The 26,448-nt window shown below is 34.2% G+C and overlaps 1 protein-coding gene across 11 annotated transcripts in view; it reads left to right on the forward strand.

Moving 5' to 3' along the window:
• The window catches only part of Rbms3 (RNA binding motif single stranded interacting protein 3), a 753,628-nt gene that overhangs the window by 332,293 nt on the left and 394,887 nt on the right, over window positions 1-26,448 (forward strand). The gene's annotated exons all lie outside the window — the stretch shown is intronic.

Raw genomic sequence — 26,448 nt, forward strand, 5'->3', positions numbered from 1 at the left:
AGCATTAGGTAAAACAGTACATTATTAACTTTTCAGAAGAAACAAATAATATATATCAAATTTAGAATTATAAAATATCTGCCTTAGGAATTTGGATATTTTAGAATAATAACTATTAAAGAACTTACAGTGATAAAATTTAATGTGAAGAGAAAAAATACAATTTGCAATATTTGTATGGACAATAACTGACACAGTAATTTCAATAAAACTAATATACACAGATTTTTTTTTTTCACTTAATCAGTAACCTTTTGCTTCTATGGTGTGGAGAGAGACAGAGACAGGGACAGAGTCAATTGCCTTATACTCTGCAGGGAAAAGCGGGTACTGTGGTTGCTATTTTATTATGTAATTAAAACAAATTATAACCATTAAACCTCAAAACATACTGTAGGGGCCAAGGATTTAGCTCAGTGGCGTAAGCACATGAGCTGGCAAATGCAAGGTCATGAGTCTAATTCCTGGTGCCAAAAAAACAAAACAAAAAACAATAACAACAACAAAAAATCATACTGTAGGAAGAGTTTTCTTTCCTCAAATAATTTGGAGAAAATACTACAACACTTGAGATTTAAGTAAATGACTCAAACTCAGTTTTTTCTTCACTGAAAGAGATTTTCAAAGATGTGCTCACAAATATATGAGCATAAGTGACAATATGCCATCTCAATCAGCACGCTTCATCTATAAGCAAGAGGTTGTAAAGTAACTGTTACCTGAATAAATGAATAAATGATGAATTAATGGTTTCAGTCTTATTTATCACTTCATCAAACATATGAGAGTTTTCATTGCAATATATAATAAATTGCTTCTGAAAATTATTTCAGTACTTATACAGATGTATGCAATATGAATTTAGTATAGGTATGTAAATTATTTCATAAATTTAATATATATATATCAGTTATTTAATGGGTTAACAGGACATTACTACAGTTTAAAAATGTGTGGCTCAATAATGTCACAGATCATGATTTGACTGAAGTATTTCTAAATGGTAAGAGATGCTAAGGAAGTTGGAAATCAGTCTGCTGATACCTTTCATATTTTCTTTATTATATCCCAAGTGTTTCACTTTCCCCATCCCTTTGTTCTTGCTCCTCTTTCCTGTCTGCTCTCTCTTCTTTCGCCTCCCTACCTCTCTTCCTCCTTCACCTTTTCTTTCTTTGGCTGCTGCTTCTCATTTTCCATTTTGTCTTTTCTAAGTCAATATAGATCAAAACTTCAGTGCTATAATCATATTTGTTTGTATACAATTGTTTGCTGTGCATTGTGAAATATTTTGCAACATTTCTTTATTGTACTCACTAGAAGCCAAGCGTACCTGTTTTGCTGTGATAGCAAACAATATTGTCAGATTATGTCCTTGATGTAAATGCTCAATTAGCTTCCATGTTTTTAAGAGACATTTATAGAATATTCTGTACTTCTACACAAGGTCAAATGCTAAATTCCTTGTAAAGAAATAGTTCCTTGAGTGTTAATTTTGTTGTGTAATTCTTAGGGACTGTTGAAAGCTGTAGAGTAAACATGAGTATGCTGAGATGGAGAAATATAAAAGTATATTTAGTCCAGTAATATTTCATGAGTATCAGTTTAGCATATATGAAGTTGCATTGATGACCTAACTCCTAAATGAAACAAAAAGTGGAAATAACCCCTTTGTCTTCCCTTAAACTTTTCTTCTTGTACTAATGAAGTAATTGCCAATGCATTATATTTTACACATTTTTTTTTACATTTCTTATTTATAAAATACATTCATCAATATGCTTCTTTGTCTTTGTGGGAGCTTCCAGAGTATTATTTGTGTTCAGCTCTTGAACTCCACTGACATTTTTACTTACTTGATTATTATACTTGATTTTCCAGACCCTATACTAGAGGAAAGTGCGATAGTTATGGCAGAAAAGAGTCAGAAAGCAATTGAAATGAATAGATAATTTGAAGAAGAAAAAGAAGACAAAAAGAAAGAGAGAAGAAGGGGGGGAACTAATGACCAATAAATACATGAAAAGATGTTCAGCATCGGTGGTCATTAGAGAAATGAAAACTAGGACAGCACTGAGGTTCTATCTTGCTCCAGAAACAATGGCAGCGTCAAGAAATCAACCAATAAGAAAAGCTGCCAGGACTGAGGGGAAAATGAACTCCTTTACACGGCTGGTGGGAATGCAAAGTAGTACAGTCATTATGGAAATCAGTAGGGAAAAACTAAAACAATTAAAATTGAAAATTCCATTCTTCCCAGCTATTTCTCTACTAGAGATCTTTCCAAGTGTTAAAGACACCATATTAGAGTGATACATGCATACTCATGTTTATAGCAGCATAAGTTATAATAGCGAAACTTTGGAAGCAGCTTCTATGTCCATCAACAGATGAATGGATAAAGACAGTGTGCTATTTAACACCATGGAGTATAAATCTGCTATAAAGAAGGACAGGTAAATTGCAGCTATTTGTTCTAAAATGGGTACAACTTGAACCTATAGTGTCAAGTGAAATAAACTAGACACAGAAGCTTAAACATCATATGGTTTATCTTACATGGGAAACCCAAAGTGTAAGTAAATTAAAGACAAGATAAAAGATAAATAAAAGGACATAGAAAGATAGATCTTTGGCAAATGGAAAAGTGATCAAGAGATGAAGGGTGGGGCAGAGGAGGGAGGTGAGAGTAAAGGCCTGAAGAGAAGACATGCCAAGTATGTGTGCCTACCAACTAAAAAAAGTAAGCATTATATACCTCAAACATGTACTGATAAAAAAAAATTAGAAAAGCACCTATCCAGAGATATATGCTGAAGAACTATATTGGGTATTAGGAAGGAAAATGAGGCTTTCAGGTACTCCCACCAAGGCAGTAGATAATCTGATATAAATGATTATTCATTCCTCCAAAATGACTATCATGTGAGCATCATGCCTCTATTAAACAAGGAACTATTTTTCCACATGTTGCAGATAAGTTTTCTGTCATAGGACAGAATATATAGTTGGTCATCCCCAATCAAAACAATGTGTTATATCCTGTATTCACTGTGTGTGAAGATGGGGACAATGATTTGGAAGAAAACAAGAGACAATATGATAGACAGTGAAGATGTCTTCACTGGTGGTCTTGCTTTGAAATACGTGTTCCTTAAATTGTTTTCTTTATGATCTGTTTTGTTCTGTTTAATCTTACCCTCTTTAAAATTAAAATAATGCACTATTTTATACTAATTTTGTATAAGACAGACTTCAGCTGTTAGATTCACCTGACTTGTTTCCATTCCTATTTATTTAAACCACAAACCACACAGTGCTAACAGTCTTTGTGTCTGTATAAAGAGATACATCTTTTGTTCCTTGTTTAATTATTCCACTTCATTCATGAGGACACATAAACAATGTGATGTGAAAAGAAAACCTTGTGATCTATTTCAGAGCCGAGCCATGTAGCTGTAATATTTGTAGAATGAGAGACAGCAGCGTTCTTCATGTCCTCTCATCTGATGTCTGATATTTGTGTTAATAAACACACCTCCTTGGATATTTGAACATCTCATGGCTTCTTGAAAAGACAGCAAAGGAAAATGCAATTCTGCCTTGTGCAAGATGTTTTCCTTGCAATGAACATGATGCTAAGTCTCTGTCCTCAACATTTATCAAATCTGGACACAAACTTAAACAATGAAAACAAAACATAAACCAAGGGAGTCTTCACTACACATGGCAAGATCCACAGGGGAGTCATGTAAACTGCATTTATCACCTAGCAATTCCCTGATATTTTTCCTCTTTTCCCATTACTCAAAGGAGTGTGAGCAACTAGTTTGGTCTTTAACCCATTTACTCTGTTCTGTAAAGTAACGGAAAAGTGCCATTCTGAGTCTTAGGAGGCCTGAACTAGCATAGTGCTTGCAAATTTTCCAGGCATTCAAAAAATTTAGTGCTTTCTTTCACTTTCTTATTACTAATAACTAACATAATATTTGGTGGTATCAGTGAGATATATATATATATATATATATATATATATATATATATTTATTGTGGAGGCGGTCTTAACCAGGTTGAAATCACTATGTAGTATAAGCTGGCTCTAACCTTGTAGGAATCGTCCTGTCTTAACCTTCACAATTCTGGGATTGTAGGCACACGCCACCATGCCCAGCTCAAATTAGTTCTTTTAAATTTCAATGTAATTTTTTTTTTCCTTTTTGAGATGGTTTTGCTATGTGGTTCAGACTGGCCTTAAACTTGCTAACTTACTATATAGCCTAAGCTGGCCTCAAACTCACAGTGATCCTCCTGCCTCAGGTTCCCCTTGCTGGAATTACAGGTGTGTGCCTTCATAAAATTTTAATTGAGAAAATTTTCCAAGCTCTTAAAAATGGGACCTGATTCTCTCAGAACTAAAGGTAATTGATAAATTAAATGAAAATCACTCTAATGAGAAAAAATAAAGCATACTTCTGTGTATAGTCCTTCACTTTGTAAAATAACAAAAAGCCAGACTTCTAAAAAATATTTTGAATAAATAAAGCAACTGGGTACCTATATACCTTAACTATACATTTTGTTATTTAATGCAGGCTTGTCTTTTAACAGTGAAATGTTTCTAAAGATTCGTTTTCTCTCAGGTGCTTTTTTCATAATTGTAATTTCTAGGTGATTATATTTTAAGGCAATTAATTGTGAACACATCACAAGCCAGGAGCATTTAGCCCATCTGTTTGGTTCAGATATTCTCTTGCCAGTTGTGTATTAATGTGATTATTTTTAACTACTATGACTCATAAACTATCTTCTTTAGAGTATATATTTTGATTTGATATTGCTATAGAGATTATACAGATCTGTTCTGATCTATTATTTCTTCCAAGCACCAAATGCCCTGTGATTTAAAATATTTAAGCAAATATTTACCAAGTTTTCTTAACATTGTAGTTTATTTCTTAAGTCACACTTCAATCTGTTGCATTTTTGTGTTTGTTTCATTGATGGAAATGGTAATGCAAGAGAATTAAACTTGTTACTCAAGAAAGGAGACCAGGCTCATGTTTTTGGAATGCCATGAATTTAATTCCTCATTTATCCTGTTATGTTGTGCTCCATCTTCACATAAAGGTAGCACTTGCCAACCATAGATGGCAGCAAATGTTTCTGAATTTCGGTTTTCTTTCAGATCAGCAGCGTGGGCACAGAGGTCATGTTCCAGTAACTTCCTAAGCAAGGCTTTAGCCCCAACTGTCTTCCATTTTGAAATTCAGAGAGCTATCCCCAAATATGAAATCTAATTTCTGCAGAAGAGGAAAGGTTGGCCACATTTTGTGTACCAAAAGTTGGCAAAACTTACTATTGTTTTAGTTAAGTGAAAGAAATTCACACATTTAACTATTGAGCAATTATTCCATTTTTAAAATATATATGTAAATTAATGCTTTTTAAGAGGAGTGAAAGATATACAAGGGAGGGAAAATGACATTGTCCTAAAGAATAACAGACTTCTCATAGGTATGAGATAATTCACATCTGTTTAACATGAGAATTATTTGAGACTCCATTTGCTGTTAGAATTAGCAGTTTTCACTAATTTATGATGGCAAACTTCAGATTTGTAGATTTCATTAAAATTAGTTTAACCTCTCGGCTCATGAAAATATTTAGCTGTGGGAATTTACAAAGGTTTTACTGAATCTTCTAAATTGTGAATCATTATTTATACTTTAAACAGTCCTTGATTATGTATCACCATTCCCCAACTCGACAGTGCTCAGTAGGGCGGCTGATACCTTATCCACTCCTATCCTAAGCCATCATACAAAGCTGCTAAAGAATTGTAACTGCAGGACATTCAGTCCTTAAAAGTTGTTTGATGGGAGGGATTTAAAGAAAAGAAAAGACAGTTTGCAATGAGAAACAAAAACATTGATTCAAAAATATATTTGTCGAGGGAGACAGGAAGGAAGAGAAGGGAAGAGTAAGATATGGTATGTGTAAGTACCAGTTCTCCACAATGTATAATGTAATAATTAGGTGTTGCAAACATTACTGTAATAAAATTTTTAAAAGTGAAATAGCAAAAGTATATATTCATTGACAACTGCTTTTATGGAAACTACCAAACTATAGAGCAAAGGTGTATTTTATTCCTATGAATGACATTGATTGCAAATAATGAAACAATTAGTACATAACTTACAATATTGTTTACTCATCCCATTGTCAGAGAAAAGGGTTCATAAGCTTTTGCCAATTTTCCTTAGGGGTTTTCAGAGCGATTCTGAGTTCAAACCATAAAACACATCTTTTTCTACAGCATAGACATTTGTGTGTTAGCAGTGGTAATGACTGTATTATTGCAATAATGCTTTTACTAGTGTCATTTTGTGTGTGTGCTCTGTTGACACTTTGTGGGAGATGTTAAATGCATCACACTGTCATGTCATTTAGTGATCAGAAAATCGTTTCCACTGGCAATTTTTCATTCAGTCCTAACTGCTAAAATACTTTAACTATAACTAAAGAGAAACTAAGATCTGTAGCTAATAAATGTCCTCTGTCCTTAGAGTAAGAAATATTCCTGAGGGCTGGGGAGGTAGATCGGTGTACAGCACCCACCAGGGAAGCACAGCCCCTCCCCCATTGAATTCCCAGTATCATACAAAAAAAATTCTGATTCAGTTCTCCCACCCTTGGAAATCTCTGAAGTTTTAAGATAATGAAATTTTCTCTTAACTGAAGTTGGGTTAAATCTGGTCTATATCACAGTCCCTTCCTGAGACATCCTCTAGATGCTCTATTCATAAAGAATTTGTGAGACCTATTAAAGAGATTTCAGTCTAATACAGCACTGAAGTATAAATCCACGATTAATGTCATTGCTTTCATTTTATTTCTAGTAAATAGCAACTGATCACAACTAATGAAGAAGTGTCCCATATATTGGGTTCAGAATACACAGCTTATTTCACGGACTAAATTTAAAAAAAAAAAATTCTAAAGAGTTTTCTATTGAAATTATTTTTTACTTTCTGGTAAAAGTGATCTCTATATGGTCTGTGTGTAATGTAGTAGTTTAACACATCAGTACAAAATCGTGTGCATTTGAGAAGAAGCAGTGGGTCTTATTCCAATAGTCCCCACGGTGTGCTAATCTTAATCCTTTTTAAGTCCCATCCGAAGCTTTGGATCTTTGAAGAATTAGTTAGATGCTTATATTAATGTCAAGAAATAACAAGACGTTAGCATATGAACAGTTACAAACTAGTTTCGAATGTGTCTTAATTTCCAAATATCTGAGAAAAGCCATTTCCAGCATCTTTTGGTGAGTACACGTGCTGCCTAGATGCACTGTGGAGACAAGATGTTAATGCTAATGTCATTAGTTGGAAGGTTTATGTTTAAGGAAAATAATTTTTACACATATATACGTGCGTGTCTGTTTTTCAGTAATCAAGGGATGACAGCCACATATGCTATCTCAAACCTGTAACCCAGTACTCTGGGTTGCTGAGGCAGGAGGATTACAAGTTCAAGTCCAGCCTAGGAAATTTAGTGACATAGCAAAGACCTTGTCTTTAAAAATATAAAGGAACTGAGGACTAAGGATGTAATTTACTGTGAAGACTCTGGGTTCAGTCCCTAGTACCAAAACAAGGTCACACCAGCATTCATAATATGCTAGAGTAATATATATATATAAATATTTTGAGTGATTGAAAAAGGGAAAAATTACTGAACAATTACTGGGATTGTTTGTTTCTATCTTCTTCGGCCTTACATCATACGCTTCAGTTACATATTTTATCCTGACAGGCACTGATTTGGAACAGATGCTATTATAACTACAGCACGACCTCTCTCACATCTCACTCCCATAGCCTTGCAAGGAACTAGGAAGGCTCAGGGACATGTCAGCAGAGCTTTCCAACCTCCTATGTCAGTCCTGTTACACAGCAGCACTATAGAAATGAGCTGCAAATTCCAAGCAGCATATTGAAGTTGTGATTTATTCGTTTTCTGGGCAGATCAATTAATTGTTTTGCTGTGATGCCCCCTAACTTGTAAATAGAAAGGAAGAAAAAAAAAATGAATTGTCATGTTCTATGGCCATCTCTGTCACCATTTAGGATGACAAATGCAGTTCCGTCGCTGACTATGAGAATTAGGTCATACTTAAAGGTGTTGGTGAGATACAGCTTGAAATGACTTCGCAGATACCATATTAATAGTGTAGTAAGTGTAGGTTCTCAGTGGATTTTAGCAGTCAGGGAAAGGGAAAATGATACTTGTTTCCACTTGCTTTTTTGTGTATTTCCTTTTATAGAAACTAGGGGAATGTTGATGTCCTCAAATTTCCAAATTTCTTTTTCTAAATAGATGTGGTGTAGCTATTGTGCTAATAAAATCACGTTTGTAGACTGTTGCTAAGGAAGGATGAAATAAGAGGCAAGAAAGACAAAAATAATTATGATTCACAATATTAAGAAATGGAAAAGATTCAAACATCTGGGGTCAGATCCACATAGGTGACAGCGGTTAAGGATAGATTTTCTGGAAAAAAAATATGGAGCACCTAAGTGATTCATTATTGAATTGTTGCTTTTATAACCTTTGCAGATAATTAAACATTTCCTCCTTTTGCAAATTTTAAAACATATGCATATTTGCATATAACACAGAGCCGCAGGAATTTATGTATTAATATGAGGGAAATATGCGGTAGTTGGTCAGAATCCTTTGGCATCTGTGTTTGGCACTAATGACAGCAGGTGAAGCAATAATTGGGAAAGAATATTTTAATAGAAGAAAGTTCTGGTTCTTAAATATCTCCCGTGGCAACAGCAATGCGAAGTCAGCACTTGGTAATGAATTCTACTAACTTCTAAGAAGTTACCAAAATATCTAGACCTAAATTGCCTGGGTAAAAGTTATTTCAAAAAGCCATATGCCATTTTCACAGAAACCAAAGCAGAAATTCTGCCTCTAGTGCAATGAATTTGGATGTTGCACATTTCATCTTTGCATTTTGAGTCCTGATTCCCTGTGAATATATTGCCCAAGGAAATGTTTCAAGCCTTATTTGTGGTTCATGTATATGTCTAAGTTTTGCAGCGTTTAGAAGGCAAGGAACAGATTTTGGCATTCAAAAGAACAGTCTGTACTTATCATGTCTACTGGCTGAATATTTTTGGTTCTAATGTAATATTTTGCTCACAGTCTTGGGAGACCTGTCATATGTCATAGGGAAGTACCATAGATTTCCACTGGATTTGAGTCAAAGAACATTAATAAGATAAATTTGCATGCATAAACAACCCAATATTAAAGCATTTATGGTGCCATCAAGTACATAAACATTTAGAAATTGTTTTGGCTTCTATATAATGTATGCACCCTGGATTTTCTCACATACGATCTGAAGTGACTAACTAAAGAATGTGCTTTCCGATTAATATAATAAACTTGAACCTGAAATAGCAAACCAAAACCAGTGACAGGAAAAGGAAGATATACTATTATTGAGTACTAAGTTTCCTGGTAACCCAAACAAAAAGGGATACAAATAAGGAAGACCATCCTGCTAATTATAACTGAGGAAGTCCCTCGGCAGAGATCAAAGTTTTTCCTGGCAGAAGTTTATAGAAGAAATGTTCCTAATCTGTTCAAGTAAGAGCTGCTGAAAAGCCAATGAGTTTGATTTGTTGGGCCTTAAAAACAGTACTCTGGGTAGAGTTATGTTACTAAATTACAACCTTTAGGTTTTCAGTATTACTTCTATGATTATAAATGCCATAATCTTATTGGGAGATGATAAAAATCAAAGCCAAGTGGTTTATGCTGACAGGTGGACTCCTTGTGGTCCATAAACACACGTTGTCCAGCAGGAGTCACGCAACCTGAATTTCACCCAGCTGTGTATTCTTGATGACATTCTAGGATCTCTGTGTGCCCATCAAGATTTAAAAAAAAATTTTTAAAAAGAATTTTGCATTACATATTTATTGTCATTCCATGACAATGTATCTTAACACTATCATGGATAATAAAAAAAATATTTTCCACGTTTTTTATCATTACTTTTTCTACTGGCCACTGATTTCACTTTATTTAATTAAGGTCTTAGGTACACAAGTAAATGATTGTAATCACAGAAGTATAATGGAGGTCTGGGCTTCTGTCATAATAATTCCTACTCAGTGACATTGTTCTTAGAAATTGCAGGAAATGTGTTCTAATGAATCTGTAGGCATCTGCCCTTTTGGAAACTAAACTTATTGATTTTACAAAAATAGTAAAAAAAAAAATAAAGCTATCTCTAATACAATTGTTTCTCAAATTGGATTGAATCTTTCTTTTATTTTAACGATGAATACAGAAGAGTCCTATGAACGGTGGTCAGATATTACTCTTCAAGTTTACTCTGTTGTGGAATTGATGTACGTTCAACAGATGCTATACTTTGAAGTTTTAATTTTGATTATTTTCCCCTGGACTGTGGATTGAGAATTCCATACTTTCTGTGATACTGGGCAGTGAGCATGGTTTCCTAGCTGGCAACCTGCCCACAGAGCAAACAGGGCTTCTACAGTGTACCATGCTGACAGACTGAGATATATTAGGCTATGCGTATTAAATATATTTTCAACTCTTGTTTCCAGCTTACAATGGGGACCTGGCGAATCCATAAAACAAATAAAAATAATTACGGTAATTTGGGTTTATCAGAATTCATTATGTTGTAATCACTTTTAACTCTAGAACACCTTCTGTGTTGGAATGTGTGTCCTGTACAAGTAGCCCCAGTCTGCTGTGTATTAAGTATTTATGGGTCACTGGTTTTGAGAAACAGCTCTATGGCCCCTTTACTTCCTTCAGACTTATACGTAGTCTGCTCTGGGCTTGAAATCATGTAACCAGGAAAGTTTAACTGTAAGTAACTTGAGAGCAGATAAAATTTGGCCATCAAAGTAGTAAGTACCTGCACGAGTTTTCATGCATGAGTACTATGTCTTTTCTTTTTGGAGCTCCTTTTGCTTTAATCACTGGTTTTTACCGTGCTCTGGAAAGGTGAAACGTGATTCCGTTGTCTCTAGGTGTTGTTAAAGGCATGCCACACATGTGCTGAGTTCAACAGCCTTAGAATTTTTGAGTATTCATGTATATTTGCTAACAGAGTATTGTACCTTTTTAAAAATCAAGTTTACATTGGGTTATTCACAAGGGGTAACCGTTTATTTCTTACATGGCTTGAAGGAATAAAACTTTCACCTTCTTCTGTGAAGGCTTGATCCAAGGCTCACTACGCCCATAATTCAAGCATTCTTCCTAGGCTTCTCCTACCCGCCTCCGGGAACGTTCTGTGCTTTTTCTCTGGGTATCATTCTCAGAAAGAGGAAAATGTAGTTTAAAACAACCCCTAAATTGTTTTAAAATAACTACTAAAATCTAAGTTTTATTTTTTCATTTCAATTAAAATATCTTTTAATATTTCTTTGAAAAGTAAATCTGTCTCTGCCCGCAAACTACCCTTTCTCATCTATTGTGAAGGGTTTATTTTATATCCTGTCTTTTCCTTAATCGAATATAGCAATAAGAATTTCCCATATGACAAATTGTACGTACCATGCAATATATTTTATACTTGTAATTTCTTGATACATGTGACAGAATATTTTACATTTTAAAATGTGTTTGTATGCTAGTTTTATTGAAATTTTAAGAAGAGAGTTAACTCTACATTGCAGATATTCATTAACAAGCAACAATTAATATTAATAGTTCACATTTCTAAAATATTTCCAGCAGTAATATCTAATATTATTCTACTAGTTTTATACAATCTAATATACTTTATTGTGCTTCAAATCTATGCTCAGATCTGGGATCAGGCTTTGAAAACATGTTCTCAATATATCTGTAGAGCAATTTCTTGACTTGGGTAAAGTTATAATTCCCATTTTATAGAAAACATAATTGAGGACTTCAGTGATCTGTAATTTGCTTCATTTAGGGAAAGACGGTGCAAAAGGAGAGTGTACCCTGGAAGTGTGGACTTCCACCTTATTCCAGTGCTATACCGAGTGGTGCCATAACCACAGGACAGGTTTTAGGCTTAGGAGTCACAACTGTATGCTGTCTCCATATTACTAGTTTCAGATGGAGTAGGCATGCAACCCGAACTCATCTGGATTTAACATAGGGATTGATTTCCTCACAGTCCTAGGTTTCTGGGAGTTGTTTTTCTACTCTTCTCAGTTAAATACTGTTATTTCTAATAAATGTTGAGGTATTTCTAGGTTAGCTGTAAAATTTGAATTTTTAAATTTTATTTCAGCGTCACCCAGGAGCATTTATGTCAGAGATTAGTTGCTTTCTTGGTTTATGTAAAAAGATCAGAAAAATCTCTTAAGTAATCTGTAAAACACTGTTTCCATCCTTGGTAAGAGGATCATTTAATAGTCCACAAGGATTTTCAGAAGTAATAGGAATATTTTTAAATGATTGAAGTCTAGGAGAAGTAGGGCCCAAATTAATCAGTAGTCATTGTATTCTTCAGTTATTTTCTCTGGGTTGCAGTTATCTTTCCAAGGGACAGACAAGTAAGGCTAAGGTTTTATTATTTCTTACAGGATTACTAGTGTACTTCAATAAGGAACTCCATGGTGGAGCATATTCTTAAATTTGAACAAAAGTAAAAAAAAAAAAAAAAATCATATGGGAGCTGGGGATTTAGCTTAGTGGTATAAGTGCCCGCCTGGCAAGTGCAAGGTCATGAGTTCGATCCCCGGTGTATGTTTGATAATAGATCATATGACAAAAGAATTGTACCTTGCCTGTGAATTGTCAGATAGTAAATGTTTCAGTTTGATATGTCATCTTCTCTCCATTGAAACTACTCCTCCCTGGAGTATAAAAGCAGCCATTGGAATCATTTGAAAAATAGTGTGGTTTTTTTTTGAAATTTATGAAGACAGGCAGTACTCCAGGTTTTGGTCCATGTTTATACTATGCCAACCTCAAATTTTACTTCCTGGTGCGTCTGGTGTAGACCTCTATGTGGACTATGTAAAAGCTATCTCAAAAGATCATGAAAGTCCCTAGATTCTGACAATTAAATCTCACTTCTATCAGTTTATTCTAAGGGAATATCTAGACAAATGTATAAAGCTATTATCTAGAGGGATGTTTATCGTAACATTACTTATTATATTAGCAAAGGGAAAGGAAACTAAAGGGCTTTTAATAAGAAATAAAGTATATACACACATGATTTATTTATACAATAACATACTACATATTCACTAAAATGATGTCATTTGTCTATATGTACTAACATAATACCCATGGTGTACAGTTAATTGGAAAATAAACAATCTGTAAAACACTCAGTATGTTAGGACTATGAGTTGATAATTATATCTAGATTATAATATAGAAGTAATTATATTTTCATAATACCCTATAGTATTTTTGCAAATAATCTATTGCTTTTATAAGCACAGCAAGAAACAGTAAAAATATATCATTTTAGGGAAAAATATGTAGCACAAAATTATATAATTGTGGTGATGCAGATACTTTCAATAAAATCTTAAAATATCTCATAGACCTATAAATACTCTTATATGCTGCTAATTCAGTTTTTACAAGGGACTCTCAGTATCTTAAACTCAAAATCTCAGTCTCTTAAAGAATCAGTAATTTCAGTTTAGGCTTGAAGAGAGCCATGCTAACTCAACAATACAGCAAAGACTGGAGCTATATTTAACATTAAAATTCTGGCTCTTCTTAGGTTGTCTGAAAAAAGAAAAAAATAATGCTTCTTGTATCTTTTTGTTGTTGTGGCCACTGCCCTTGGAGGTATTCTCTGGTCTTTCTCAAAAGAGTATGTTTTTCACAAATTTCACAAATGTGAGTGTCTATTATCATAGCAAGTGTTAGGGTTTGAGTTAGTTATCTCCAGGAAAGTAGAGAAAGCTTGCAAGCTTGGCTGAACCCCCAATCTGTAATCATCATTAGTATTTGCATTTACACGGTGTTTATACAGTGACACTCAACATAAACTCTTACATCTGTTTTTGAAGTCTACTTTGTAATGCTAGTTTTCCTAAAAAAAACTTTTCCAATGATTAACAAGTTTTATGAGAATAAACTGCATAATAACAATAAACTAACAGACAATAACAATTTTTAAAAAATACTTTAGTAATTATTCTGTATTGACACAGTTTGGTGAGATGTATACAGAGTTATTTAACAAATTTTTTAAAATGAAGATACATTCAGAGAAATGTAAAATTAGGTAGTTTCATGATTATCTGAGTATCATACTGTGTAGCTACAAATTTATCTACAGCACTGGGCTATCTGATCTTATGGAACCACTATTGTGTATGTAGTGTATTGTTGATAGGAAACATTTACATGGTGTGTGACTGTATGTATGCTTATATGTGACCATTTAATCTTCATGATAATCCTAGCTAGTAAAAATGTTTGCTTTTCATTAGTGGTTCATTTTGCAGATCAGAATGAGGCACAAGGAAGGTAAAGGATATTGTGGCCAACAGAGAGCAGAGGTAGAATTCAAACCTAGATAGGTTGTAATAAAATCACTTTAGTCTACCACGTCATATCCTTGGTATGCAGCAGCAATTACTATTTGACACTAAATTAAGTTTTTGGTTTGTGTATGAAAAATGCTACTGAGGATGCAGACAACAAGAAAACTTTTGCTGTACAACTTCTTCCTGCATCTAATACAAACAAAAATACCTGACATGCTTTTTGCAAAAGAAACTTGAACTTTTATTTCAGTTCAGAAAAGAAAAAAAAATGTTCTTTTAACCTGAACTAAGCTTTAGGCAAAGAATGTATTTATGTCTGGACAGATATCCCAGTGGTGATGCTTTGCAAGGAACTCAAGAGATATTTTATCTTGAGATTTGGCACTGCTTTGCTGAGGAATAAGGCACTGGATGTCTCTTTGCATTTGACTTTTTATACTCTGGAACTGAAAGTGTCCTGTGAGACTTTGGCATTTTTTTCCATGTGACTCAGAAATCCCTGATGCTTGCAAGTCCCTAACACCCGAAGGTACTAACTCTACCTAGAAGTCTTAGAACATCTCTGAATAGCAACAAAATTAACCATATTCATATATAAAACTTTTATCTTTATTAGTCTATACCCTTTCAACTTTATGTAAAATTTGTCCTTCATTGTAAATGCCAGTCAAAAAGTCTTGAAGATATTGTGAGTGACAATTTTCATTATATCATTCAGCAAAACAATGCACGTAGCAAATTGCCTCTCCCTTTCTCACTGTTTGTCTCTGATCCTGTGTCTGTCTCTGTCTCTTTCTCTCGGTCACTGTCTCTTTCTGTTTCTCCATTTTTAGTCTCTTTTTATTTGTAGATATTTGTGGTGGATAATAGTTACATTTATGTTGAAGAATATATATATATATATATATATATATATATATATATATGCATGTCTCAACTTAATTTCTTTTTTTTCTTCCCTGCTTTTCAGGTCCCCCATCCAAAATCTCTTGCCCTTTGCCACAAAATGTACCTCTCTCTTTCTATGTCTGATCTTTAAATTATTTACATTTTGATTTTCCCATATAAGAGAAACCAGGTGATGTTTAACAGCCTTATGGTCTCAAGGTACATGCATTATCCTACAAATGACTGAAATTTATTTTATATATGGCTGAGTAATATCCTGTCATGCATATATGCCACAATTTCTTTGTCCATTCATCCGTTTATGGGCTGACAGACTGCTTTCAAGATTCAGCTATTATGAGTGATGTTGTTATAAATATAAGTACACATGTGTTCCTGTAATATGACATCTTAAACTCTTCAGGGATGATAGTGAGAAGAGGCATAACTAGGTCAAATGGAATTTTTATTTTCAGTGTATGAGGAATCTTCATACTGATTTCCATAATGATTTCAGTAATTTACATTCCCAACAACATATAAGGAATGCTTTTTCTCTACAATCTGGCCAGTATTTGTTACTTATTGAATTCTCAGTGGTAAACTATTTTTTTCTGGGATAAGGTAGAATATCAGCATTGTTTTAATTCATATTTTTCTAAGATTCTTCTCCCATCAAACAGTTGAACCTGTTTGATGGGAGCCACGATCACTCCTCATTGATATAATTTCCATTAACAAAGAAAAGGAAAATAATCTGAAAAACATTGACGGCATTTTTTATATCTAAAGTCTTCAGTATTAAAAAGGAAGTTTTCTTTTAATCCAAGAATTTCATTGGTTGTATTTACCAGGCACAAAATATCTAAACAAATTTCAAATTAAAAGGTTACCGGAAATCATTCTTTCAAAAAACCACTTACCATTACTTTCAGAAGTTGGATTATGTAGACTTTCTAGAAGTAGAGGAGAATCACATTCAACTTGTAGTTGCATTAACAGTTCATTTATAAACTAAAATTTATCTTAGGAAAGAAATCCACCCATAAGAAGTTAATGAAGAATACAAACTTTGGTAAAGTTTATGAAAACTTTATAAGAAAAACAGGTCAGATCAAAACAAATCAGATATCTACAAACTTATTTTGAAATATAATCCATTATATTCCAAAATATTCATCTAATATTAGAGTTCTAAGGTTCTTATTTTAGGTGATTTCTCTCTCGTTATCAGTATTTAACTACCCATACCGTAAGAACTTCCCAAAGAACAGGTCCTCTTAATTTATCAAGCTTACTTTTTACTCAGTGTTTCTGTCAACTACAGTGCAGAAGGAACAGAATGCCAAACTATGGAATGGTAGATATTTGCGTGTTGAACCTTGACTGAACCATGTTGCTGTTTTAATACATTTAATATTCATGCTTAAAAACTGTTTAAAAAGCATAAATGTCACTTAAAATCTAAGCACATCTTGGCTACTGAACAAAAAATTCAAAAACAATCAAGAACACTACATTATGTACATAAGCTCAAATTTTTCTTTTGATCTCTAATTTGTTTTCTCTCCATCCTATTCCCTTATTTATACTTTTTATTCTCTGTATCTGACTCATTATTCTTTCCTTAATATTTTCTTTCTGCTAATTTCTCCCCTCTAGTTTTTCATTTCCTGCTGTTGGTATTTGTACTTACTTGGTGAATCTTGATGAAATCTGAATTTTATTTAGGTATAAAAGTATATTGGCTCCTGCCTTACAGAAGGAGAGTTGGGGCAAAAGACAACTTTACACCCTCTATTCCTGGTCTTTTTAGGCTCAAAAAAAAAAAAATTAAAGGAAAGAAATATACATGGAAGACGTTCTAAAACCTTTAACAGGAAGATCTCTAGGTAGCTGGAAAGTGTGCCACCTCTGTCAGGTCACAAAAGTAAAAAACTAATCTTGGCTCATGGAATTCAGTTAATAGCTTATTTACCTTAACCTTGTTGTCACTGGGACGAAACACCTACCACTCATAACTTAATGGAGGCTCATGGGTACAGTCCATGGTTATTGGCTACATGGAAGAAGATGATGTGGCGGGTGAACATAGTGTAGGAAAAGCTGCTCATGTCATGGTGACCAAGAAGCAGGGACAGGGAGGAAGGAGGGAAGAAGACACACCATTCCAGGACCTCCCCAGTTCTTATGTCTTCCACTCAGTCCCATCTCCTCACAAGGCAGCTCTAGTCCTCCTATAGTCACTTTCTTTGCCAAGCTCAGTCACTGAGCACATTCGAATGCAAAGTACATGTCCAAAAATTTCATGTCTCACATTAATAACCTAATCAATCAATTTCCTGACAGAAGTTCATATCACAACCTGCCTACTTTTCCTATTAATCTTTATTCGTCTTTGCTATGTTATGCTTTGACATAAAAACAAATAAACAACCCAAACAAAAAAGCAATCAGTTCTTGTGGTGTGAGCTCCCATCCTTCACCATTCATTCTTTCCTTATTATTCTAGAATAAACTCAACTCTTATGTCAGGTAAAGCTTTCAAGTATCTGATTGCACCCCTTCTTTTCAAGATTCTACTCCACAATTGCTTTAGTAATCTCTGCAGAGTGACGTATCAGTAATCTCAGTGAAATTAGGCTAACCAAACATTTCTTTGTCATCAAATCAAGGTCTCATGTGGATCAACAGATACCTTCTTTAATCTGGTAAATCAGAGACTGAGGTCCTTTTACCCTGATATGTCACACATCCTAGGATTTCATACTTTAAAAGTAAAATACATGGTACTAAATTTAAACACCAAGTAGACACATATTTTTAGTATAAAAATATCACATGCAATATGTGGACCAAAGTTTATTAAAATGTTTAATGCTTATGTTAAGTTCAAAATTTTATGTGAAATCAGTATAATACTATACATTTTTAGTATATAATGAAAGCAATGCTGATTTAGCATATATTATGAATGATATAGCAGTACATAGTATAGGGAATCATGGTTTAATAGCATATTTTGTGTAATAGTTTTAGTGTAACGTATTTGGTGTCATTTGATACAGTGTTACACTAACAACTATTTGCTAATTTATGTGAAATTTTACTTAAAATAGAAGTTATATATTTTATATGGCAACTCCATACATTTCAGCAAGTGCCCTCCAGGGTGACCGTATTCTGGGGAAGGAAGAAATGGAGGCTATCTCCCTTATTTTTAACTGTTTTGCTCTTCAAGCAGCATACATTCTTCTGCTCTCTGTGTGTTGGGTAGAACTATTCCAGTGACCTCAGCCTAACTGCAGTACAGAGAGAGAACTGAGGAGACCGTGGACTAATGGTGACCACTAAGGTGTCTGTTGTGTTCATCTTGTGATACTTGGACAGCAACACGGGAAGACAGTGATTACTTGGCAGTAAAAAGATTCTGAAGTGTTACAGTCTCTTCTTCCTGGGAGCACTATGGAGGAGACAGAATTTAAGTGTTAAGGGGCAGACATAGGGGAGGTAAAGAGACACTTGATAGGCAAAATCACTGAGGTAAGGAAGTCAAAGCACAGAGGTGAAGTTAGTGTCTTTTCAATAATGTTTTGGTTGCCATATAAATCTTTTGAGATGTGTCTATTATTTCTTTTCTCACCCTATTATAATGTGACTTAATTTTAGTTTAACACATGATACCCTATAAAGGTTATCAGAAAGGTTGTACATTCAGTAATTCATAAGTGGTGAATTTTAGTTGTAGGAAATATGCCTGGTTATATGGAAACAAGAGTATTGATATAGAGATATTGAGCAAACATGAAGCACTATTTACTTTGACAAACATTTTTAAAGTATCCCAACAATTTAAATATAAAGAAATCTCAAAATCTATTTATTTTTCTGGGAACATTCAATATTTCAAGAGAACTAAAAGACAAGCTTTTCACAGATAATGTGTCTTCAGCATTTAAAAATAGGCTCTTTGCTCCTGGAAAAATTGGGAGGCTTTAGTTCCACTCATTCCTGCAGACTCCTAGTCTGTTTTCCCTAATGTTGATCCATGTCAATGAGGTATGATTGCAATATCCACAAATAAAACTTGCTCAAGGCCATAACTGGTTAAAAACATGGAACACTGCTTGACACATTTGCTTCTAGTGTTGAATACCAAATAATACATTTTAAGCTAGTCAATGACACTCTGAATACTGAGATTGAAGCTAGAATGCTCAGTATAGAACACTATGCCTTTGGGAGTGAAATAAAGGTTTACTTTTGTTGGTGTTGTTGAGCAACATTCCTCAGAATATCATCAGGAAAATACTCACAACTGGTATTTCAATATTTCATATTCTTGATCATTTTGGAAGCCATAGTTACTGCTCCAAAGTCTCTTGATGTATTCTATAAGATCTAAAATGCCACATTCTCCTTTTCTGAACTGTTCAGCCATAGTCAGTGTATGGTTTAAAAAATGCATACTGTAATGAAAACAGTCTTTGAGCTCCAGAGTCTTCCCCACACCATGACTCTGAAAATGGCCTTGTCTTCCTTTCATTTGATTTGTGCAATCCCAGAGCTTGATTTCTGCAATCCCAGAGGTGTGCAGAGGAGGTGTTTTATTTCTATGTAAAGGAGAATAACGTTAATTGGTAATAAAAGGCACCAGTTGACATCTCTAAGCAAAAAGAAAAGAGCAGTAGTGTTATTCAGATGGCTTTTATTTGACGATGTCTTTCCCTATGACATTTATTGAATATTGACTAGAGAAAAGGAAAGGAAAAGAAAGAAAAGAGAAAATACAAATACTAATCTCAATGTTCAATATCAATACTCAATACTCTATAAATTCCTAAAAGGTAGTAACACCAAATAGAAGTGTGAAATACATAGCTTCTCTGCACATTTTGTGTCTTGGAGTGTTGCGTTCTATAGAGAGATGGTAATTGTTAAGAATTATAAGTCACTGAATTCCAAATCTTGCTCTATCACTAAGTAGCTATGAAATCTTGGGTATGTTAACTTATTTCTCTAAGACTCAGTTTTTTATTGAAAAATAGGACTGAGGTGAATTTTATCGGCCTCAGAGGATTGTCATGTACTTTAACTACATTAATAACAGTGAAATCCTAGCTTGTAAGGTCTTAGGGAATGGAGAAGAATATTTTTTTATTGCCTAGTTACTAAGTATGTCTCACAAAGAAATTTTGCTGTATCCTATTCATTCTGACTCTCTGTGCTTTAAGTATGTTCAATTATAAATGCTGTCTCAGGCCATGTTTGGAATCAATGTTAGATACAGATATGCAAATAACTTTCTGATAACTTTAAGCTTCGATCCAGGTTTTCCCTGTCAAATCATACTCTAAATTTGAAAATTCAGAACTCAGAAAATCAGTTCATATTTATAAACAGTACAGTCAGTTCTATCATGTGTGAGAGAAAAGGGCAGATGTGACATTAAACTCAACCTGTACCTTTTGAAAGAACTTCTGAGTGAAAGTGTGGCCACCCAGTCCAACACGGCTAGTGTTATGGGGGATCGGGGAAAGGAGCCATTATTGGGATGCAAGAGAGAACGTTTAATAAGGCAAGAGCATTTTAAACTATGCTTTGTGAAGCGAGTAAAATTTGGAAAAGGAAAACAGATAATTGGGGAATTTTTTTAGAAAAAGAAAATAGGATTGAAAGTAAGTTACAGAAATGTAGGAAAATACGAGTCATTTGATATGGGAGACTTACAGGAGACAAAGAGGTGATGGAAGAGATAGTTTAGATGTATTCCAGGAACTTAACCTCCACCTTAAAGAGTTTGGATTCCTCTGTACATAAAATATAGTCTTGAGCTGAAGAGTGAGTGACACGATTAGGTGACAGCTTCACGGAAGGTTGGTATATTAGTATAAAGTCTATGTTGGTTAAGTATCTAGGAGAGTCAAATCCCTGTTAGAAAGATACTACTCTCATTCAGTGAAATGTTACCAACTTGTTCTCCCATTATTATTTGTTTGTGTTCTTCATTAACTCTGGATTCATCTGTATGTCATCTCTTTAACAGGATATTAGGCCTTTGAGCTGTTAAGATACAGATCAAGATCCATTAAAATGTATTCATTCGTTTAGCAAACAAGTGAGTATTGAGAGCCTACTTGGTGCTGGATGGGATGATCAGAACTAGATTCACCCCAGTCTTTGACCTCGAGTTATCAGACTGGTGAATAGGGTTACATTTGGTGATCTCAGGCCAGTGCCTTAGAGATGTGAATAGAACACGGTCGCTCTTTACCAAAGGACAATCTACAAAAGAGACTATGTAAACCAGAAATGAGCTTTCACCCAACTCTTCTCTTCAAAGGATTAGCTCTCTTCATTTATGTCTTCAACTTCCAGGCAGAGAAGCAATGACTAAACCTAAAAAGCCAAGTGGATGACTATAAAGACCATGTACTCTGGCTGCCTGAGATCAGAAGGAATTAGAACACCTTGAGCCTTTTATGTTTGCTTGCTGTGTTTACAGTACAAGTTCTGTGTGATATCAATGACCTTGAGAGTTCATTTTACATTTTAACACACCTAAAACGGGATTTATTTCCCCCTTCCCTCACCTCTTTGGTTGTCCTCAACTTTGTTCTCTTGCAGTTTATAGTGGAAACCGCAGTGTCATTCCTGCTTCACTGGAGGCTTCGTATTTATGGACCAATAGCTGCTTCAACAAACAAACAAACAAACGACCACACTTTTAATAATAGAAAACATATTTTCTTAAAATTTCTCACCTTTCTTTTTGTGTTTTTTTTTTTTCTATTGGTACATGTAAGTGGTACACAATGAATATGTCCATTGTAGGTAGTTGATACGTGTACATGATACATTTTTAAAGCCATTTACAGAAATTATTTAATGATACTAATTCATTTTTATGTATTACATATTATAGTTTAATCAAACACTTGATAAAATACAAAATAAAGCCATAGTGCATTTAAAATTTATTTGTGAAAACATGTTTTAATTTGAAAACATAATGAAAGTGATTACATTAAAGATAGCAAATTATGCACTTTGTTTTTCTGTCACAATCATAAATAGTCTGTCAGCTATAATAAACTTAGAAAATAAGCCTATGAAAAGGTAAAACATCTTTTGCTTGGAGATGATAAGTCTATGTCTCAGCCTCAGGTTTTAAGGCATATAGCTCATCTGATAGGATTAGACAAGAATTACCTTTCTGCCAGTGTGGTGACTTTTCTCATGCTTCTTGGGATGTACGAGCATAGTGCTCTGCTCATTCCTTCTTGAATTACTTTTATCTGTTCTATGTTTCCTTCTCAAGAGCTAAGGGCATCAACTGTTAGCATCTGTGACTCTTCTGCCCAGGTGTTTCTCAGGCTACTAGAACAGCTCTCCGTGTGAGTGCTCTAAACCCAAAGTTCCAAGAAGGTTTTTCCCTTTTCCCCATCCATGGCTCATCCCCAGGAAATGCCTACTGCCTGAGGATGAGAGCCTGGCTCCCACACTCAGAGCATGCTAGTTCCGGAGATGTGACTTACACTTCAAAGGTTTGGCTGAAACCATCCTTTGAGAGGCTTTGTCTGAAGTCAGAGCCTGGCTTGCCTATTTCTCTTCTGTCTGCTCTCTTCTTCCAAAATAGGTTTCCTTGAGGTCATTTCCTTAAAAAAAAAACCCTTCATATAATTCTTTGTCCTAGTCAGTGCTTCTAGAAATGCCACAGACTATGCATCTCTTTAAAGTGTCTTTCCTGTTTGGCACCTTTTAGAGATATATTTTGAGCTAGTAAATCTTCTAAGCTGAGTAAATACACCCTCGGAGGGATAAGCACAACAAAACAGAACATTCCCTCAAACCTAAAATGACACACTTATCTAGTAACTAAGATTCATAGCAATAAGACAACTGGGCTGGCTGTGGATGGTGTTTTACAGATACCACAGCCATGTGACAGCCTCTGCCAACCCCACTGTGCTTATAGTCATGGAATGAGTGAAATTCCAAGATGCAGTTTCAAAGATCTTGAAGCCAAATTATAGCTGGGGGTCTAGTGGAGCTCAGGGTGGACGACAAAAGAAGAACTAGCAGAAAAGGATGCCGGGACCTGAAGCTTTTAATGTTTGAAGATGGATGCACAGCAGAAAGGGGTGGAAGAGCAAAGCACTGTGTGGGAGAGCCACACAATCACTCCCAGACCCTAAAAGGGTCTAGCTGCAATTCACTTACCAACGAGATTGGGACGTTTACTCAGATATTTATGCAATAATAGTGACCCAAAGAAAATTCACCAACTCTGTTAACATGAAGTCTGAGTTATTTTCTTCAAACTTCAGATAAATGATAAAAATTGCAACATATAAAACAAAATAACCAGTGGCAAAAACAAAAAAGAAACAACATCCTGAAGACCAGAGGAAGGGAACCTCTGAACATTATTTATAACAGGAACCAGAGAATATTCAGAGAACTGTTTATCATCTTTAATCTGATTTAAGAAGACATTGCTTTTGGCAAACAGGAAAAGAAAGCCACAAAATAGAACAAGCTGAGATGAAGGGACAACAGGATGAGATGAAAAGAGGACAGGATGTGAGGCCAAGGCGACCAGCTGGGATGAAATGGGAGCTCTCGGCAAAATAAAGGAGGTGCCCCAGGAGTCCAGACTAACAATTTTGGAGTTCAAATGATTTTTAAGGCGACCCTTCCAAGGCATGGATGTATTCCACCATAGCGCAAGGGGAATAGGGAAATGTGTCATTAGGCAAACAGGACAAATGAAGGCATTATAACCTAAGAATTATATATTTCTAGAAGAAAATTAGCTGGCACAGAAGCAGTAGTTTAACAGTGTAACTGATAAAACCTATCTAAATCTGTAGGGTTGCAAGAAAAGAGGAAAACTAGATATGTAGTTTATAAAGACTGGATATAATCCAAGACAGTCAAACATCCTAATACTGTTTTTAAATTAAATGAAAACACCCTGATAAGCATGTAGAAAAAATAGATTAACTATAAATAATTTGATACTGCTAGATTAATTTGTAACACTAGATTTCAAAAGATGATAAAGCTACTTTAGAGAAATTTTCCCAACAAATATTAAGCTCTTTTTAAAGGCTTAGCTGTTTCTTAGATGTTGAAACTACAACATTGCGAATTCTTAGAAGCTAAACCGAATAGAATTAGCAGCAATTCATCATCATGGTTGAATGCAAAGATTTAAAGAAAGGTTATAAGTTTTACACTTATGTATATGCTAAGCTGCACCCTTGTGGTTGCTTATACAGAAGGTCTCAGAAAGGTCCCCATACTTTTCATTTCCAAGAAGTTCTCAGGTGATATTGACGTAGTTGCTTTGGGAAGATAAATTACTGTGCTTTTACTAGCATTTTACCTAATTTCCTTGCCCACAAAACCCTGTAAGATGTTTATTAATATTCTACAGATAAATTAGTCCATATAGTGCAAAGGAATCAACTTTTAGTGTTTATTGAATAAATAAATAAATGAATGAATGAATTCAACAAATCAATGAGTTATTGGCTAAATATATTTAATAATCACTTATTACTATTTTTCTGGCTTTGAATTTATACCGAGTCTCCATTCAAAATCTAGCAACATGTTTATTTGTATGTTTATATTTCCCATTCCCTTTAATACTCAGAAGACTTTATAAAGTGTCTACTACTGACTGTGAAGAGTTTTTTGAAATGCAAATGTATTTTATTTCATGTAGTCAGATCTCAGTCAAGTATTAGTTCATTACTTCTGAACTTAGTTTTCAAACAATTTCAAATTGCTTTCATAGATGGTTGTATATCAGCATAAGGTTTATTTAATTTTCGGAGGGGTAATTTTGTTTAACATGGGTGAAAAAGCCAATGAGAAAATCCAACTATCCTCCCTCAGAAATGTACAAATACCAAATGATGTTTCCTGCTTTCTGAAAGTTGATGACACTATTTCTAAACAAATATTTTGTGCCAAAAGTAAAAGTCCATCTGGAATTTTATAATTATTTTCTCCACCAAACAATCTTTTTTCCCACTCTAATGGTTACATTCCATTTAATTACTATGTGGGATCGTGGGATTTCTTATGGCCCCTTTACATTTTGCAACTATATGATTTATCAAAAAGTATGAAAAAAATGTTTGGAAATACTTGGGAACTTAGCAACAAAAATACTTGGGATGCACACGTGTGTAAACACTGTGTTCCCCAGCACATATACACACATCATTAGAGATAACAAGAAGAAACAATTCCTGAAATAAGAGAAAAATCACTAATAAAATTTAAATTATTGTTCCTTTCATCAGCGATTACAAAGTGCTTTCCTCTGACAAACACAGCACATTCTACCGCTATCCCAAAAGTTTATTCAGAAACACAGAACAGAATAAAGAATTTTTGAAAAGGAAAAAAAAAAAATAGCAAAGATTAGAATCACAGATGGTCATTTTATTTTAATTTCCATTTGAAAATGTTTTAGTGAGTACTTACACTTTCCCCACAATGAGACAATGAAAGTAAAGTACTTTAATATGGAAAGTCATGTTTAAAGAAATAAGAACCCCTTGCAATTTTATTAGCTTTCTTTAGCAAATATAATGAAATGTAGCCTGGTTAAATTTAAAGTGAATATCAAAATGATTTACTGAATTACAGGAGAATAAATTGAATTAACCATGGCTGTCTTTTCATTATCCTCAAATATTGGTCCTCATACATTTGAGACAGCCCAGAAACACTTTGACTTAGCTGTACGGCTGTTTTTTTTTTTTTTTTTTTTTTTTAATATAAATGATAACATAATTTAAAATGTCTTTTTAGAAGTCTTGAGATCTTTACTTATAGAAAAAAATGTTGATTTTATTTTATAAGTACAGTGCTTAACAACACCCAGTGCTTTTAAATTATTTATATATTTTGTCAATCAACTTTCGTTACTGTAACACAATATCTGATAAAATCTACTTAAAAA

This window comes from Cavia porcellus, unplaced genomic scaffold, assembly GCF_034190915.1.
Source record: "Cavia porcellus strain 051 isolate PalLab524CR breed Dunkin Hartley unplaced genomic scaffold, mCavPor4.1 scaffold_10, whole genome shotgun sequence".
Lineage (NCBI taxonomy): Eukaryota > Metazoa > Chordata > Mammalia > Rodentia > Caviidae > Cavia > Cavia porcellus.